The sequence below is a fragment of the Miscanthus floridulus genome, chromosome 12, assembly GCF_019320115.1.
Source record: "Miscanthus floridulus cultivar M001 chromosome 12, ASM1932011v1, whole genome shotgun sequence".
In the NCBI taxonomy this organism is placed as follows: Eukaryota; Viridiplantae; Streptophyta; class Magnoliopsida; order Poales; family Poaceae; genus Miscanthus; species Miscanthus floridulus.
Window position 1 is genome coordinate 9,249,114 of NC_089591.1, and position 15,589 is coordinate 9,264,702.

A 15,589-nucleotide genomic window follows, 5' to 3' on the forward strand; every position below is an offset into this window, starting at 1 on the left:
TAGGCGAAGAGACAAACGCTATCCCTCCAAACCTTTTAGGGCGAGGGGATATATGTTATATTTGTTATTTTGATATATTGCATTCCCCTTTCCTATCTTAGATGTTTTTACATTTGTTTTGCTATTAGGTGTATTGGTAGATATGCAAAATCGGTATCTTTCCTTCTGCTTCTTGGCTCGCAACATCTAGTTCATTTGTTTGGTTCGCCAGAGTGAATCAGCACTACTGCAGGTCGAATTAGCTAAGTTGATGTACGATGTTGTGGTGTCATGCTTCCTAGTGTAGAGCTACAGCAAGAATCTCGTCTCGTGCAGGTACATGGCCTCAATTCGTGGTTTTGTCGAATGGGGGGATGTTACATTTTTTCTTGCAACATCCCTCTATGCTTGCTTGTCGCTGTGTCACGGCCACATCCTGTTGCCTCATCTTTTAGCTCCATGCTTGGCGAATATAGGGTGCATGCTCCTTTTGGACAACATGCGCCCTAAACTTTATGTGGTTTCTCGCAACATCTAATTTTCACTGCTAGCGGCCTTATACTTGTACAACCTTCTGTCCCACACTCGAGACCTCCCAATTTTGGTAGATACTAAAAACCCTGACACTCTCTCATGCCCACTCATTGCCTTTATAAGTGAGGACACCTCTCTCACTATCACTCCATGACTTGAGTGGCGTGGGAGTCTAACCTAATGCTTTTGCTCTAGACTAAAACTTGATATGCTATCTGGGGGTGCCTGGGCCTCTTATTTATAGGGTTCTAGGGGTTCGATGTCATTAATTTTGGTTGTTGCGATTAGTAGCGGTATTTAACGCCAGTGTTTGGTGACTTTCTTAATTTTGGTTGTCCTTTGCAGTACATGTACGTACTTGTGGATGCGCTTCTTTATAACACTTTTGTTTTTTTATGATAATATGAGTAGATCTTTTCGCACTCATGTTTGCAACCCTTGTCTACATGTGCTTTGTGGCTCTTAAGCCTTTCTTGCTCGTCACCTTTCCTTTTTGCAGTGCGAATTGTTTTGAGCCTACCCAACTTTTTGCGTTCGTCTACACTCCTTTTTGGTGCAGCGAGACGCTGTTATGGCTTATTAGCCTTTTCCTTTTGCTCACTCCTTTTTGGTGAGGTGAAAGGTCTTTTGCAGCCTCTAGGCTTTTTTAGGGTTGTTGAGTTTTTTATCATGACACTTCGCACGAGTGAAAAATGGCACAACCTTCTCTGGTGCTTTCTGTCATCGATATCTACGACCTGCCGAAGCCAGGTTTTGTTTCGACGTCTTACTTTTTAGATCTTTTCTAGGGAAAAGCTCAACTTAAATTAAGGGGTACATAGGATCGCCTCATTAAAAACCTCATGCCTTTTTGCTAAGGCTTCCCCTATGAAGAAAAAGAGTGTGTATCCCATTTTTTATGTTCACAAAAATATCGAAAGAGAAAAATTACAACCCCTCTGGGGGCGAAATTGCTGTGGGTAGAAGCGACACAAGTTGTCCATGTTCCACATGTGGCTCATTTTGACTCCATCTCAATTGAGTAGCCTATAAACTCCTAGCCTGACCATATTTGCCACCACGAATGGCCCAAACCACTGGGACTTTAGCTTGCCCTGCTTGTCAGGGTGACAAATCAGCACCATGTCACCTGGATTTATATTTTTTCATAGAATTTTCTTATCTCTCTAGGTTCTCATTTCTTGATGGTATTTGTGGAGGTTTGTTGCTGCATGTAACCTAGCGTTTTCTATCACTTCGAGCTCCATGTATCGCTGTATTAGAGTGGTTGCTGCAATTTGGGTGCAGAAAGACCCTAGCTTGATCTCCTCTGGTGTGACTGCCTCTTCGCCATACAACAGGCGAAAGGGGGTGAACATGGTTGTCCGGGTGCGTGAGATGTTGTTACCCTAGACGGAAGTGATAAATTCCTAGGCCCATTTTCCATTTAGGAAGTTGAATAGTGCTTTTGATACTGCATTGAAAATCAAGCCATTTGCTCTTTCGACTGCTCCATTGCTCTCTAGGTGGTTCACTGAGGCGAATGCTAGTTTGATCCCTAACTCGCTACAAAAATTTCTGAACTCCGTGCAATCGAATTGCTTCCCATTGTCAACTATGATGTAGGATAGGACCCTGAAATGGTAGATGATCCTTTGCCCGACGAAACTAATTAAGGTACTAGAGGTGATTTTCGCCAGTACCTTGGCCTCGATCCACTTGGTGAAATACTCCAAAGCTACTATGTCGACTCCCCATCTCTGCAAAGGCCATGTCGGGATGATTGACGTGGTTGGATTAGCTGGGGCTCTCTACTTTTTGGCAAACATCTAGCAATTTTGGCAACTGCGGACCAACTCTTTTGCGTCTTCTACTACTGTCGGCTAGTAAAATCCTTGCCTCATTGCTCTATGAGCAATTTTGTGCGGTCCCGTGTGAGCTCTGCACATTCTAGCGTGCATTTCGCTTAGCAATTCAATTCCTTGCTCTCTACTTATGCACTTTAGCATTTGTGCGACTATTCCGCTCTTGTACAGCTCTCCCACTATAATGGAGTATTGTTTTGTCCTGGAGTTCATTCTATCTGTCCCGTGCTTGCTATGTGGTTCATAGGTTCCATTAAGGTAGGCTAATATGGGCGATCTCCAATCATTACTTGTGATAACATGGACCGTTGTTGAGGGTAGTTAACAACCATTATAAACTATTAATATAACATGTATAAGGGCATAAATATAATCACCAACAAAGGTCTAGGGGTTTAAACTAACAAATTCCATGAGTTTTGGTGAATCTGTATTTTCTGTAGGGTTTATCCAGAAAATCATCAAGATGGACCTACATGTCAGATTTAATTGCGCTTATCCATAGCGAAACAGACACTAGAAGACTCTAGAAGACTCTGGAGGACACCACACCAAAGCGGAGAGTGAGACACCACTAGGTGGGGCTGGCTAGCCCCACCTATAAGCCACCTAGCCTCCAAGGCCCACATGTCAGCCCTCCTTCGAATGTCGGTTCTCCATCGCTTCCTAGGTTGCATCCACGTCGTCCTTTAAGTCAGTTTGATCCAAGGGCTCACGTTGGATGCTCTGGGCTATATATATCAGCCCCTGCCACCCTCCCAGGCATCATAACTCTAGTCATCAAGTCATTTTAGAAGACAGAAACCCTAATCGTCCTTAGAGCTCCACCAACTCTAGGGCATAGCTAGTTAGGCTAGGTCTAGTTAGATTATCATCATGTTCATGCATAAGTTTGTATAGTGCTCACTCTAAGGTAACATGGGTGAGTGGTCAACATTATGTAAGCGTTGTGCTTATATGTTATTTACCAGTGGATACACCCTATATTTTGGGTCACGTGGTAGATCGTGGATGTGATACTCCCATTGGGTCCTTTGTAGTCCACTCCCCAAATATAGGCGCATGTAGGGTCTGGTTACGAAAGAAAAACAAGCTCTGTTCTTAATCTTCCTTAGTAATATCCCTTATGTGTAGATATGAAGATGATCTTAGCAATGACTACTAGGTATAATTCCACTAATCAATGTATGCTTTGACTTCTAATTAAGAATGACTTAGGAATTATTCCTCTAATATTCTACCTAACCATGCTAATGCCATAGAAAGAAGTACTCTGAGTGATTTATCATTATCATTGATCAATACTTATCGTATATCTTATCCTATGACTTACCCCTATTATGAGTATAACATTGGTTATGGTTTATTTCTCCATCAATAGTATAAGTTATCAATATATGTCCATGCCAGACCTTCCCTATGGTAAAAATATAAATAACGATACCTGGAATACTCATGGGTGAAGTGCTACAATGGTAGGATTATCTGTGCGCTTGCAGATTCCTTTCATATATATATATATTCATATCTATTCTTCCTAGTCACATAAATAAATAAAGAACTGCTTAGCATTATACTAGTAGTAATGCTATGTAGTACCAATAAGCATCTCTAACACCATCATTAGGGATGATAACCTAGTGCAAGTGATGCTAGGAGATGTAGGCATATTATAGGTGACTACTTAAAACAAGTGATAAGTTAATAAATACCAACAAGCATTTTTGGCGCCGTTGCTAGGGAAGGTAGCTAGGCAAAGAAAGTATTGATAAACTTATACTCATTGATGTGATCGAGGAAAATCATTAACCTTTGCTCAAATAGGCTTACCCTTGTTTTATCTACTTGTGTATTTTATGTAGGGTAATGTATGACCGGTTTTGACCTTTCAACAAACTACATTGAAGATATAAGCATTAATTAGGAGGACTAGAGTTAAACTCAAGAAAGTTCTAGCTTTAAGCTCGGAAGACAACCATATAAGGTGAAGCTTAACACCTGAATTTGAAGCTATGACTAACAGGACTCTCCATGAATTCTCTACTCCAACTATGGCCAACATCCGTGCTCGACCTATAGTCAATGTCGAAGATAATGGATTCGAGCTCAAGCCAGCCCACATCAACATGGTGCAAGCAAGCCAATTTAGTGGAAAGGCACATGAAGATGCAAGTGCACATCTCCAACACTTCCTAGAGATCTATAGCACTTTCACCATCAAAGGAGTAACCCAAGATGCCATATTACTTTGCCTTTTCCCATTGTCACTCTTGGGGAAGGCAAAGCAATGGTTCTACGCCAACAAAGATTGAAATACTACATGGGATAACTGCTCCACTACCTTTCTAGCAATGTTCTTTCCCATAGGCAAGACTAATGCTCTACATGGGAGAATCTCAAGCTTTCAGCAACATGGGAGAATCTATCCCTAAGGCATGGGAATGCTTTTAAGATTACATTGCGGAATGTCCTCATCATGGGATGGAGAATTGGCTACTCATGCAGACTTTCTACCACGGGATGACCAACAGTACCCATGAGACTATGGATGCTACTGCTGGAGGAGCTTTCCTATCACTCACAATACTAGCTACAACAGCTCTTGTGGAGAAGATGACCTCCAACCAAGGTTGGAATGAAGAGTGTCTTCAGACCTATAAGAGAGGTGGAGGTATGCATCAACTCGAGGAGGTAGACATGCTATCTACCAAAATGGACCTGCTGATGAAGAAGCTTGAAGGTCAAGCCATTGAGAAGCAAGAAGTCATGCACATTCTTAATTCTCGCATGACATGTGAAGTGTGTGGAAACACTAGGCATTAAGGGAGCAACTGTCCTGAAACCCATTAGGATGTGAACTTTGTCAACAACAACTACTTTGTCCTTAGCAGAATCAAGGATGGAATCAGCAATAGAGACCAAACTACCAAGGTAACTATCAAGGTAATAATTTTAATAATTTCAATCAACCACCCTTGAGAGAATTAATTGCTGGCCAATCCAAACTTATGGAGGGATTATCTAGAAAGGTATCTACTAATGATAAAATTCTAGAGAACATAAATAATAGAATGGATAGCTTTGCTTCTGCCATTAAGAACCAGCATAGCTTTAATAAAATGATAGAATCACAAATAGCCCAGCTGGCTACTGCTATTCCTCTGTCCAACAAAGGTAAGATTCCAGGGTAACCGAAAGATCTAAAAACTACAAATCTTGTCGATATTCACAATGTAGCATACTACTATATACAACCATCGACAGGAAGGTGGATAGATTATACCTTGTCAGAAAAGAAGAGCGATCTAGGTAGACCTGTCATCCCCATTGTCATTGGACCACACATTTTCCAAGAAGCTGTGTGTGACTTTAGAGCAAGTGTCCACATCATGCCTAAGGTAATTTATGATCAAATTAATGGAGATACTTTTCTGTACATGAACATGTGTTTGTAGCTTGTAGATCAATCACTCTATTACCCCAATAGAGTTCTTGAAGAGGCCATTGTTTGAGTGGGACAATCATATGTTCCCATAGACTTTGTGGTTTTGGAAATAGGTGGATATATAAGGGCACCCATTATTTTGAGCCGACCTTTCCTAAGAACCACAAAAGCCATCATCTACGTAGACAGTGCCAAGATCGGTTTCACAATCAAGGATAGGAAGGAGAAGTTTTCTTTCAAGAACCGCATCCTGCAATCTCTTGGACATCCACTGATGCCATACCTACCTAAAGAGACAACAGTGACCAAGAAGAAGAAGAATAGGAGAAGGAGGAAGAATAAGGCCATGTAGTCACAAGAAGAATTAGTTAATATGATCAACACACTTCGATGAGAGTATGACCACCTCCTCGCTTCACCATTCCTTGCTAAGAAGGATGACCCAGGTGTACCCATGATCGAGTGTACCATTGGACAAAGAATTTTTCACAAGACCTTCTATGACATTGGATTAGGTGTCAACATAATGTCCAAGGTAATGCATGAATACTTATTCGGTGATGAACCTTTGTTCCCTACATATATGCAATTGCAGATGGTGGATCAATCAATCTGATTTCCAGAGGGTATAGCAAAAGATGTTATGGTAAGAATACATGATCAATATGCCCTTGCCGACTTCATGGTTCTAGACATGGGAGAAGAAGAAGATGATACACCCATCATCCTTGGAAGATCGTTCCTCAACACTACCAACACAATCATCTACGTCGGATCTAGACAAGTCCACTTCCAATTCCCTGGAGAGAGAAGGTACGCTATTATTTCAATAGTTATACCACTTATGAACAGCACAAGAAGACCCACTCTAGGAGGAGACGTTGATCATCCTGAAACCAAAAGAATCAATCCCCAAAGAAAAGTTGAGAGGAAGATGAAGAACCTAAAGAAGTTGTAAAAGATGAACCTACTCCGCTTAAGTCAAGACCACAGACCAAGCAGGTATGGAAAGAGAAGGTGACACCAACATCAGAGACACTGTCATAAGATGTGCAGCCATCTAGGTCTCCATCGTTGAGACCGGATGATGCACTCGAAGAGTGAAAATTTTTCTCCAGCCAAGTCCTATCCAGAGGACTTAAAAATCTGAACCCTGGCAATGAGGTAACATCAGTTGTTATCCATATTTACTTTTTAGTATTGTATGAATTACTTTTCACTCTAGCATATTCATTTTTCTGCATTACATCATTGCATCATAAAGCCTAAGCCCCATGTGAAAAATTTTCTCAGTGTGTAAAAGCCTAAGAGAATATTCACTATGGTGGCATAAATATATATATATATATGCATAAATAAATATTCATGTATGCATGATATATATATATATATATATATATATATATATATATATATATATATATATATCTCATGCATGCATAAATATATATATATACATAAATAAATATGGCGGCATAAATAAATATGCATGCATGATATATATATATATATATATGCATGCATATTTTCTTTCTACATTATATAAATAAGAAAATCCAAAAATATTAAATAGACATCCTACTAGAACTTTGCCAATTAGGAAATCTGTCTAAACTCCCAAGGACAACAAATCTCTAAATGGCTGATCACTAACCCCTTATCCTAATCTGTGCTACGAGTTTTGGTCTTCTTGTTGGAGTATTTTGTAGGATGATCAAGACTAAAGCCATCCATCCGAAGCACATTTTTCCGAACTGTCGCTACATTCGCTGCACGAGGAACCCTACTTCTAGATGGATCAGAAAGACTTTTGCTGATAGACTCAATCTAAGAAAGACCACGACAACATCTAGCTTGGAGAAGGAGCATCCCCCATGTATATAGCTAAGTATTTCTTTCCCTTTTGATTTTATTATTTTTGCTTCATATTTGCTAAAGAGATAAAAAGATGTATAACAAACTAAAACCAAAATAAAAATTTAACTTAGCTAGTTATATATATATTAAGGTGTGATCTTAAATTTTGAAAACAAAATAAAAAGTGTGTGTCTAGTTTTCTATTTTTAGGAACTAAATAAATGAACTTTGAGGATAATCTCTTGCAATAGAAATGATGAATAGTTGCTCTATCGTAATTCCTTTCAAGTACTTAGTTTTTAGCCTTGAATTCTCCTAAGTTTTGGATAAGACTGTTTTGATATAAGAATTTACTCTGAACTTAAAACTCATGGGTAGCATATGCTTGATCTAAGTCTAGGTAATTGACTGATGTGATATGAGAAGGTCTGAGCTGTTGTTTATCTTGTTCTAAGTGACACTAAAGTTCTAGAGATTTATCTTTTGAAAGACATAAAAATCCTACATGATGAGAGTATGACAAAGCTTGAATTCCTACCAGAGCCATATATGATATTTAGATTAGGAAAACATCCACTTATATGCTGCTTGCATTGCAATGAGTTTAGTCAAACTTTGTTGACCCTTATGAGACGTTTGTCATGCTCTTAAAATCAAGATCATGTACACACCACCCAAATATGCACTACTCCTACACTAGAGGTAGGTGCAAAAACATGCTTTCCATCTAGATCCACCCAAAATGTTTTACTCCTACACTGGGAGAAAACACCAAAAATACTCTTGATAGGATATCCACCAAATAAATGCTCCAAGTTTTTGTTGCTATCTCTCAAAAGTTTTGTTGTAGAAAAGAAGCATGTGGCTATGCAAAAGTTATTCATAAAAAAGAAAGATGAGAAAAAATGGACAAGTGTCTGAGATATCTAAAACAATGGGTACTCCAATGCCCACCTAAAAAAAGAGAAGAGATGAATAAGATAGCCCATGTTCTCTTGCAAGGTATTTCCAAGTTTCAAAAGAGAGATAAGTTTTCATGGAGCATAGTAGAATTAGGTTAGCCACCATATATATATTCATCGTATATCTATACACATGCACATCTTGATTAAATTGTATGACTCAACTCTCTTTGGATCCGAGGTTTGACTTTACAATATATGTATTGCAAATATACTCTTTCATACTTTTTCCACCCCTCTGAGCTCCATATAAGCTTTAGTTGTAGGAAGAAAAAAAGGCATAACATCACTTTTGCCTTGGTGAGGATCCACAAATATCATATATATTGAGAGACTTGAGAGTGTCATACAATGGAAGCTCTGAGTTTTATTTTTGAAAACCTATAAAAACTCTGGAATAATGGTTGAACAAAGAACTTGAAACATAGTGCTTGACTTGATCATTCTATCTTTCAATTGCTCAAGACCCAAGTGAAGGCTGAGAAGCCCCATGGTTGAAGGTAATATGGGTAAGTTTGAAAGTCAGATCGGTTCATTCTAATCCGGAGGAGAATTCTTGTTTGAACGCATGTGTATTTTTGAGGAGTTGCATCAATGTTTTCAAAATCCTTAAATTCCTAATCCATTTACTAAGTTTAGCTTTGCTAAGGGACTAGCAAAGGTTAAGCTTTGGAGGAGTTTGTTGATGGTAGTTAACAACCATTATAAACTGTCAATATAACATGTATAAGGGCATAAATATAATTACCAATGAAGGTCTAGGGGTTTAAACTAAAAACTTCCACAAGTTTTGGTGAATTTGTATTTTCTGTAGGGTTTATCTAGAAAACCATCAAAGTGGACCTACATGTCTGATTTAATTGTGCTTATCCATAGCGAAACGCACACCAGAAGACTCTAGAAGACTTGGGAGGACTCCACACCAAAGCGGAGGGCGAGATGCCACCAGGTGGGGCCGGCTGGCCCCACCTATAAGCCGCCTAGCCTCCTAGGCCCACATGTTAGCCCTCCTTCGAATGTTGGTTCTCCATCGCCTCCTAGGTTGCATGCACGCCGTCCTTTAGGTCAGTTTGATCCAAGGGCTCACGTTGGATGCTCTGAGTTATATATATTAGCCCCTGCCACCCCCTAGGCATCATAACTCCAGTCATCAAGTCATTTTAGAAGACAGAAACCCTAATCATCCTCAGAGCTCCACCAACTCTAGGGCATATCTAGCTAGGCTAGGTCTAAATGGAGGCAAGCAGGCTTCGCTTGGATTCTCGATCATGTCAAAAGCATAGTTTGGTATAATTTTTGTACCCATTCTCTTTTGTACCTCCATTTTTTTATATGCTAGATACAATTGATAGGACAATATTAGTATTCATCTTATTCATGCTCTTCGTTATAATGTCATCGTCTACTTTGATTATATACTTAGTATAGTGAGATTATCATCATGTTAATACATAAGTTCGTATAGCGCTCACTCTAAGGTACCATGGGTGAGTGGTAGACATTGTGCAAGCGTGGTGTTTATATGTTGTTTACCTACGGATACACCCTATATTCTGGGTCATGTGGTTGATCACACATGTGACACTCCCATTGAGTCCTTTGTAGTCCACTCCTCGAATATAGGCACACGTAGGGTCCGGTTACGAAGGAAGAACAAGCTCTGTTATTAATATTCCTTAGTAATATCCCTTATGTGTAGATATAAAGATGATCTTAGCAATGACTACTAGGTATAATTGCACTAATCAATGTATGCTTTGACTTGTAATTAAGAATGACTTAGGAATTATTCCTCTAATATTCTACCTGACCATGCTAATGCCATAGAAAGGAGTACTCTGAGTGATTTATCATTATCATTGATCAATACTTATCATATATCTTATCATATGACTTACCCCTGATATGAGTAGAAGATTGGTTATGGTTTATTTCTCCATCAATAGTATGAGTTATGAATACATGTCTGTGTCAGACCTTCCCTATGGTAAAAATATAAATAACGATACCTAGAATACTCAGGGGTGAAGTTCTATAATGTATAATTATCTGTGCACTTGCAGATTCCTTTCATATATATATGGTCACACAAGTAAATAAAGAACTGCTTAGCATTATTCTAGTAGTAATGTTATGTAGTACCAAAAAGCATCTCTGGCACCATCATTAGGGATGACAACCTAGTACAAGTGATGCTAGGAGATGTAGGCATATTATAGGTGACTACTTAAAACAAGTGATAAGTTATTAAATACCAACAGTCGTTCCTCTTCTTCTCGTTTTGCTTTAGCTGACAGCTCTTGATAAAAACATCTACTAGCATTGGTGCTCTCTACGCAGCTGCTTTCGCTAGCTCATCGGCTTCCGCATTCTTGCTTCTTAGAATGTGGCGAAAAATGACACTGGTGAAATGCTTCTCCATTCTTCTTACCACTACCAAGTACTTGATCAACTTGGGTTCTTTCGCAGTGAACTTTTTTTGGCATGTCCCACCATTACCTGAGAATCTGATTTGACTATACACCTCCTGACTCCTAGCATTCCGAGCTTTTGTAGCCCTAGGAGCATTGCCTTGTATTCGGCTATATTGCTGGTTGTGAGGAATTCGAGCCTTGCTACATAGCGAAGTTTTAGGCCTTTCGATGGCATTAATATTACTGCTATACCTGCGCTAGTCATTCACCATGCTCCATCATAATGCACCATCCAAATTGGCTCTTCGAATTGCAATGTGGTGTCATAAGCTGTTGGGGTCCAATCTACGATGAAATCTATAAGTGCTTGGGATTTGATAGTGGATCTATGTTCAAAATCCACGACAAACTCGTTTAGCTTTGTGGCCCAGTTCTCGATTCTTTTGATGGCTTAGCTATTGCAGAATAGTGCTTCCAGCGGTTATGCTAAAAGGACTTTGATGTGATGAGTTTGGAAATAGTGCTTTAGCTTTCTTAATGCCATGACCATTGTGTACGCTATTTTTTCTAGTTCAGAATAGTTGTGCTTTGCTCCTAACAGGGCTTCTGATACGAAGTATACCGGGAACTACTTCATCTTGTTTTCATGTTCCTTCTCTTCTACTAGTACTGCACTGATAGTTGTAGGTGATGCTACTAGATATAACAGTAGCATTGCAAATGGTGATGGTTTAGACAATGTTGTTAGCTTGGTTAAGTATGTTTTGAGTTCATCAAAAGCTTGCTGCTGCTCATGCCCCCTTTTGAAATGATCTAAGCTTCAAAGAGTTCTAAAAAAAGGTAGGCCCTTTTTGGCTGATCTCGAAATGAACCTATTCAATGTTGCTAGTCTTTCAGTGAGCTTCTATACCTACTTCTTGCTTGCTGGTGGTTGCATATTCACTATCGCTGCTATCTTTTTAGGATTTGCTTCGATGCCTCTTGCCAATAATAGACAACCAAGTAGTTTGCCTTTCTTGATGCTAAATATGCATTTGTCTGGGTTCAACCTGAGGTCGGCCTTGTTTAGGTTTTCAAATGTTTCTTGAAGGTCCAGAACATGGGTCTCCTTCTTGTCGCTCTTGACCACAATGTCATCGATAAATGCTACGAGATTTTTGCCTTTCTGCTTGTTGAAAACTCCATCTGTCATTCTAGAAAAGGTACGGCCTATGTTTTAGAGTCCCTCAGGCATTCACCAGTAACAATAGGTTCCTCCTAGGGTGATGAAACTTGTTTTCTCTTCGTCATCTAGATTTAGCCAGATTTGGTGATACCCAAAGATGCAGTCTAATAGACTCATCACTTTGCACCTAGCGGCGATGTCAACTAACTTGTCAATTCTTGGGAGTGGATATGGATCCTTTGGGCACCACTTGTTTAGGTCAGTGAAATCGATGCACATTCACCATTTCCTATTCTTCTTTCTAACCATTATAACGTCGGCCAGCCATTTCAGGTACTGAATTGGCTTGATGATGCCGGTGTCGAGTAATCTCTGCACTTCTGCTTTCACTGCTTCCACTCTCTCTGCGGACATCTTCCTCAGTTTTTGCTTCCTAGGTTTCACCCCTTTTGCTACATTCAAGTTGTGTTGTGTGAGATCATGACTAACACCTTGTAGGTCTTTTGTCGACCAGGCGAATACATCTTGATTCTCATGAAGAAAAACTAACAGCCTATCTTTCTCATCCTCTACAAGATCAGAGCCCACGTGCATGCATTTTTCTAGCACTAGTTTTGATAGTGGGGCTTTCTAAGTGTCTTCGGCTGCTTCTGCCCTTGGTTGAACTTTGTTTTCACAGTTTTCTTCTTCGTTAGGTGGTTTTCTGGAAACTTCATTTATGAGGCTGTAACCCAGGATTGGTTTGCCCTCTATTTGCCTAGATGTAGCCTGATCTTTGTGTATTGTGATAATGCCAAAAGGGGATGGCATCTTCATACACAAGTAGCTTTGCTTTATCATGATTTTGAATCTACTCAGAATTCCCCTTTTGAAGATTGTGGTATATGGGTAATCCATGTTGACTATGTCAAAAGTTATGGTTTCTGTGCGGACCTTCTTGCCTTCTATGAAAGAGATCGGGATTGCCTTCTTCCCCAAAGCGTCTATCTTCTTTCTGCCAAAATCGAACAACGAGTTCCCAGCTGGCTCCAACGTTCGCCTGTCAAGGTTCATCTAATCAAAAGGTTTGATGAATAGGATATCAGCAGAGATTTTGTTGTCTATGAGGATATTGTGTATAGTGAACCCAGCTATATTCGCTGTTGCTACAAAAGTGTCTGTGTGTGGAAAATCCCACACTTGAAAGTCATTTTCATCAAAAGTAATCAGCACCATGGATTAGGCTGGCCTATAGAGCGGTACCCTCGGTGAGACGGTATGCACTCTCCTTTTAAACTCCCTTCTAGCTCTCTTGTTTTCATGCTCCTGGTTAGATCTATCGGTGATTGTGAATATATGGCCTTGTGATGGTAGGAGGTTGTTTATGGTTTGGTGTTCCTAGGTATTTTCTTGCTTCACAAGCTGAGGCTGGCTTGACTACTGCTGCTCTTGCTGAACTAGCGAGGATGCAATAGCCGACTGTCCAAGGTGCTAGGCGAACACTGGTACACCGAAAATGGTGGTTGCTGCTAGATATACGGATCATGGTTGTATTCGTGTGAAAAGTTTGGATGATGGAAAGAACTGTTCTTGTTGTCATATATTGGTTGTCGTGATCCTGACTATTCATCATCTCATGACTGGTGTTATGGAACACATGATTAGATGTTTCACTGCTTCTTGCGGTCTTATCTTTCTCCTTAAGTTCTCTGGCCATTTTGTTGTATTTGCAGTCTTTTGTGAAATGTGTCATGCGTTTTCACCACAGATGGTGCAATAGGGTATCTTCTGGGCTCTTCCCCTTTCTCTACCTTCGCATCCACCATGGGGGCTTTGTCCTCCTTGCCTACCACATGGAGACTGATCAAAACTTCTATATTGCTAGTTAGGTGGTGGCCCTTGGAGACCTTGTTCTGCTGAGTTATGCTCTGGTTTCCCTTACAAATTGTTGATTGCGTGGAATGGTCTCATATTTCGCTAGCTTGGGGTTAGTGGTGGCCTAGGTGCTTTGCATGCTTGCCTCCATGAATTCCTTGTCACCTTTTGCTTCTTCAATTCATCGTATGACCTTGCGTATTTTCTCATCACCTGGAATAGCTCCCTTACAGAAGTGGGGTCAATTCTAGCGAAGTGAGCTATGCACTAGCCTATGGCCAATCCTTCTATGGCTACTGCTATGACCATCTCCTCTAGTGCATTTGGCACCTGAGCTTTGGTCTGAATGAATCTTTCTAAAAACTTAGACTGGGATTCGTCGTCTCGCTAAATGCAATTTGGCAAATCTCTAATTGTTTTTGTTCTCGAGTGATATCCTTGGAAGGTGGACACTAGCTCTGCTCTTACTTGGCCCTAGGACTTGATGGATAAGGACTTTAGTGAGGTATACCAATCATGTGTGATGTCCTTGACCACCATGATGAGTGACTTTACAAGGATTTGGGCATATCCCCTGGCTGATGTTATCATTGTTTCATAACTCGCAAGGAACTTCCTTAGGTTTGTCTTTCTGTCGAAAATCGAAATGCTAGGCTTATAGCTGGCTGGCCACGAATACAACTAGAGTTCTTTCGATAAAGGTGAAGCAGGGTCATATGCACTTTTGTCCTCTTCTAGAAAGTTATCGTGTGGTATTACAATGTTTCCACCAGTTCAAATGGTGCCTCTTGCCCTCGCTCCCTATAGCCCTTGAATCTCTCTCACCAATCTATCCCTCTAGATTTTGGCTTCCCTGATTGCCCTCTATGTCTGTTTGGCTTTGTTACATGTAGCGGATTGCCTGAGCAGCTGCTCCTTCTCATTCTATAGTCTGAGGATGTCCTGCTAGTACTGATTCAACATCTTCATGTTTCTTCCTTGTTCGGTGATCTCACTATCTTTGTCCTTTTCCAATACCTCATTTCTATCTTGATCAAGCTGGACTTCCTAAACCATCCCTTTGGGTGTCTCCTCTCGACCAAGAGGAGGCACCATGTTGTCTCCCACCACCTAGGGAGCTGGTGGTTCCATCGTTGCCACACCATCTTGCATGACTATCCCTGCAGCTACAAAAGTTGTTGCCTTTGATGCTTCTGCCCTGTCTATCGGTAGCTTTGATGCTTTGTTCTTTGGTGCCATGACAAGCTCGAGCGACAACCATGGTGGGTGCCAATGTTGTTCTATGCGAAGGCCTTCGAACATTGGTCGTGGCTCAGGTGAAATCAAGCACAAAATAAGTCTTAAATGGGACTCAAGCGAAACAAGATGAATGATTTTATTCAACTTGTTCCCCCTGTTACATTCCCTCCTTGGGGTCTATTTATACATGCCCATAGGCTTTTCATAGGACATCAATGCCCTCTCAACTACTACAAATTCATTGAATATTCCCTATAGCTTTGGGCTTGTTCACCATTTGGAGTCCTTGCCTGCCT

General features: G+C 40.3%; 1 non-coding gene across 1 annotated transcript; it reads right to left on the reverse strand.

The window, feature by feature from the left end:
• Positions 1 to 4,733: 4,733 nt before the first annotated feature.
• Positions 4,734 to 4,840, reverse strand: LOC136498711 (small nucleolar RNA R71). The gene has a single exon (XR_010769719.1). It is a non-coding gene; the product is annotated as a small nucleolar RNA R71 (small nucleolar RNA).
• Positions 4,841 to 15,589: the final 10,749 nt, after the last annotated feature.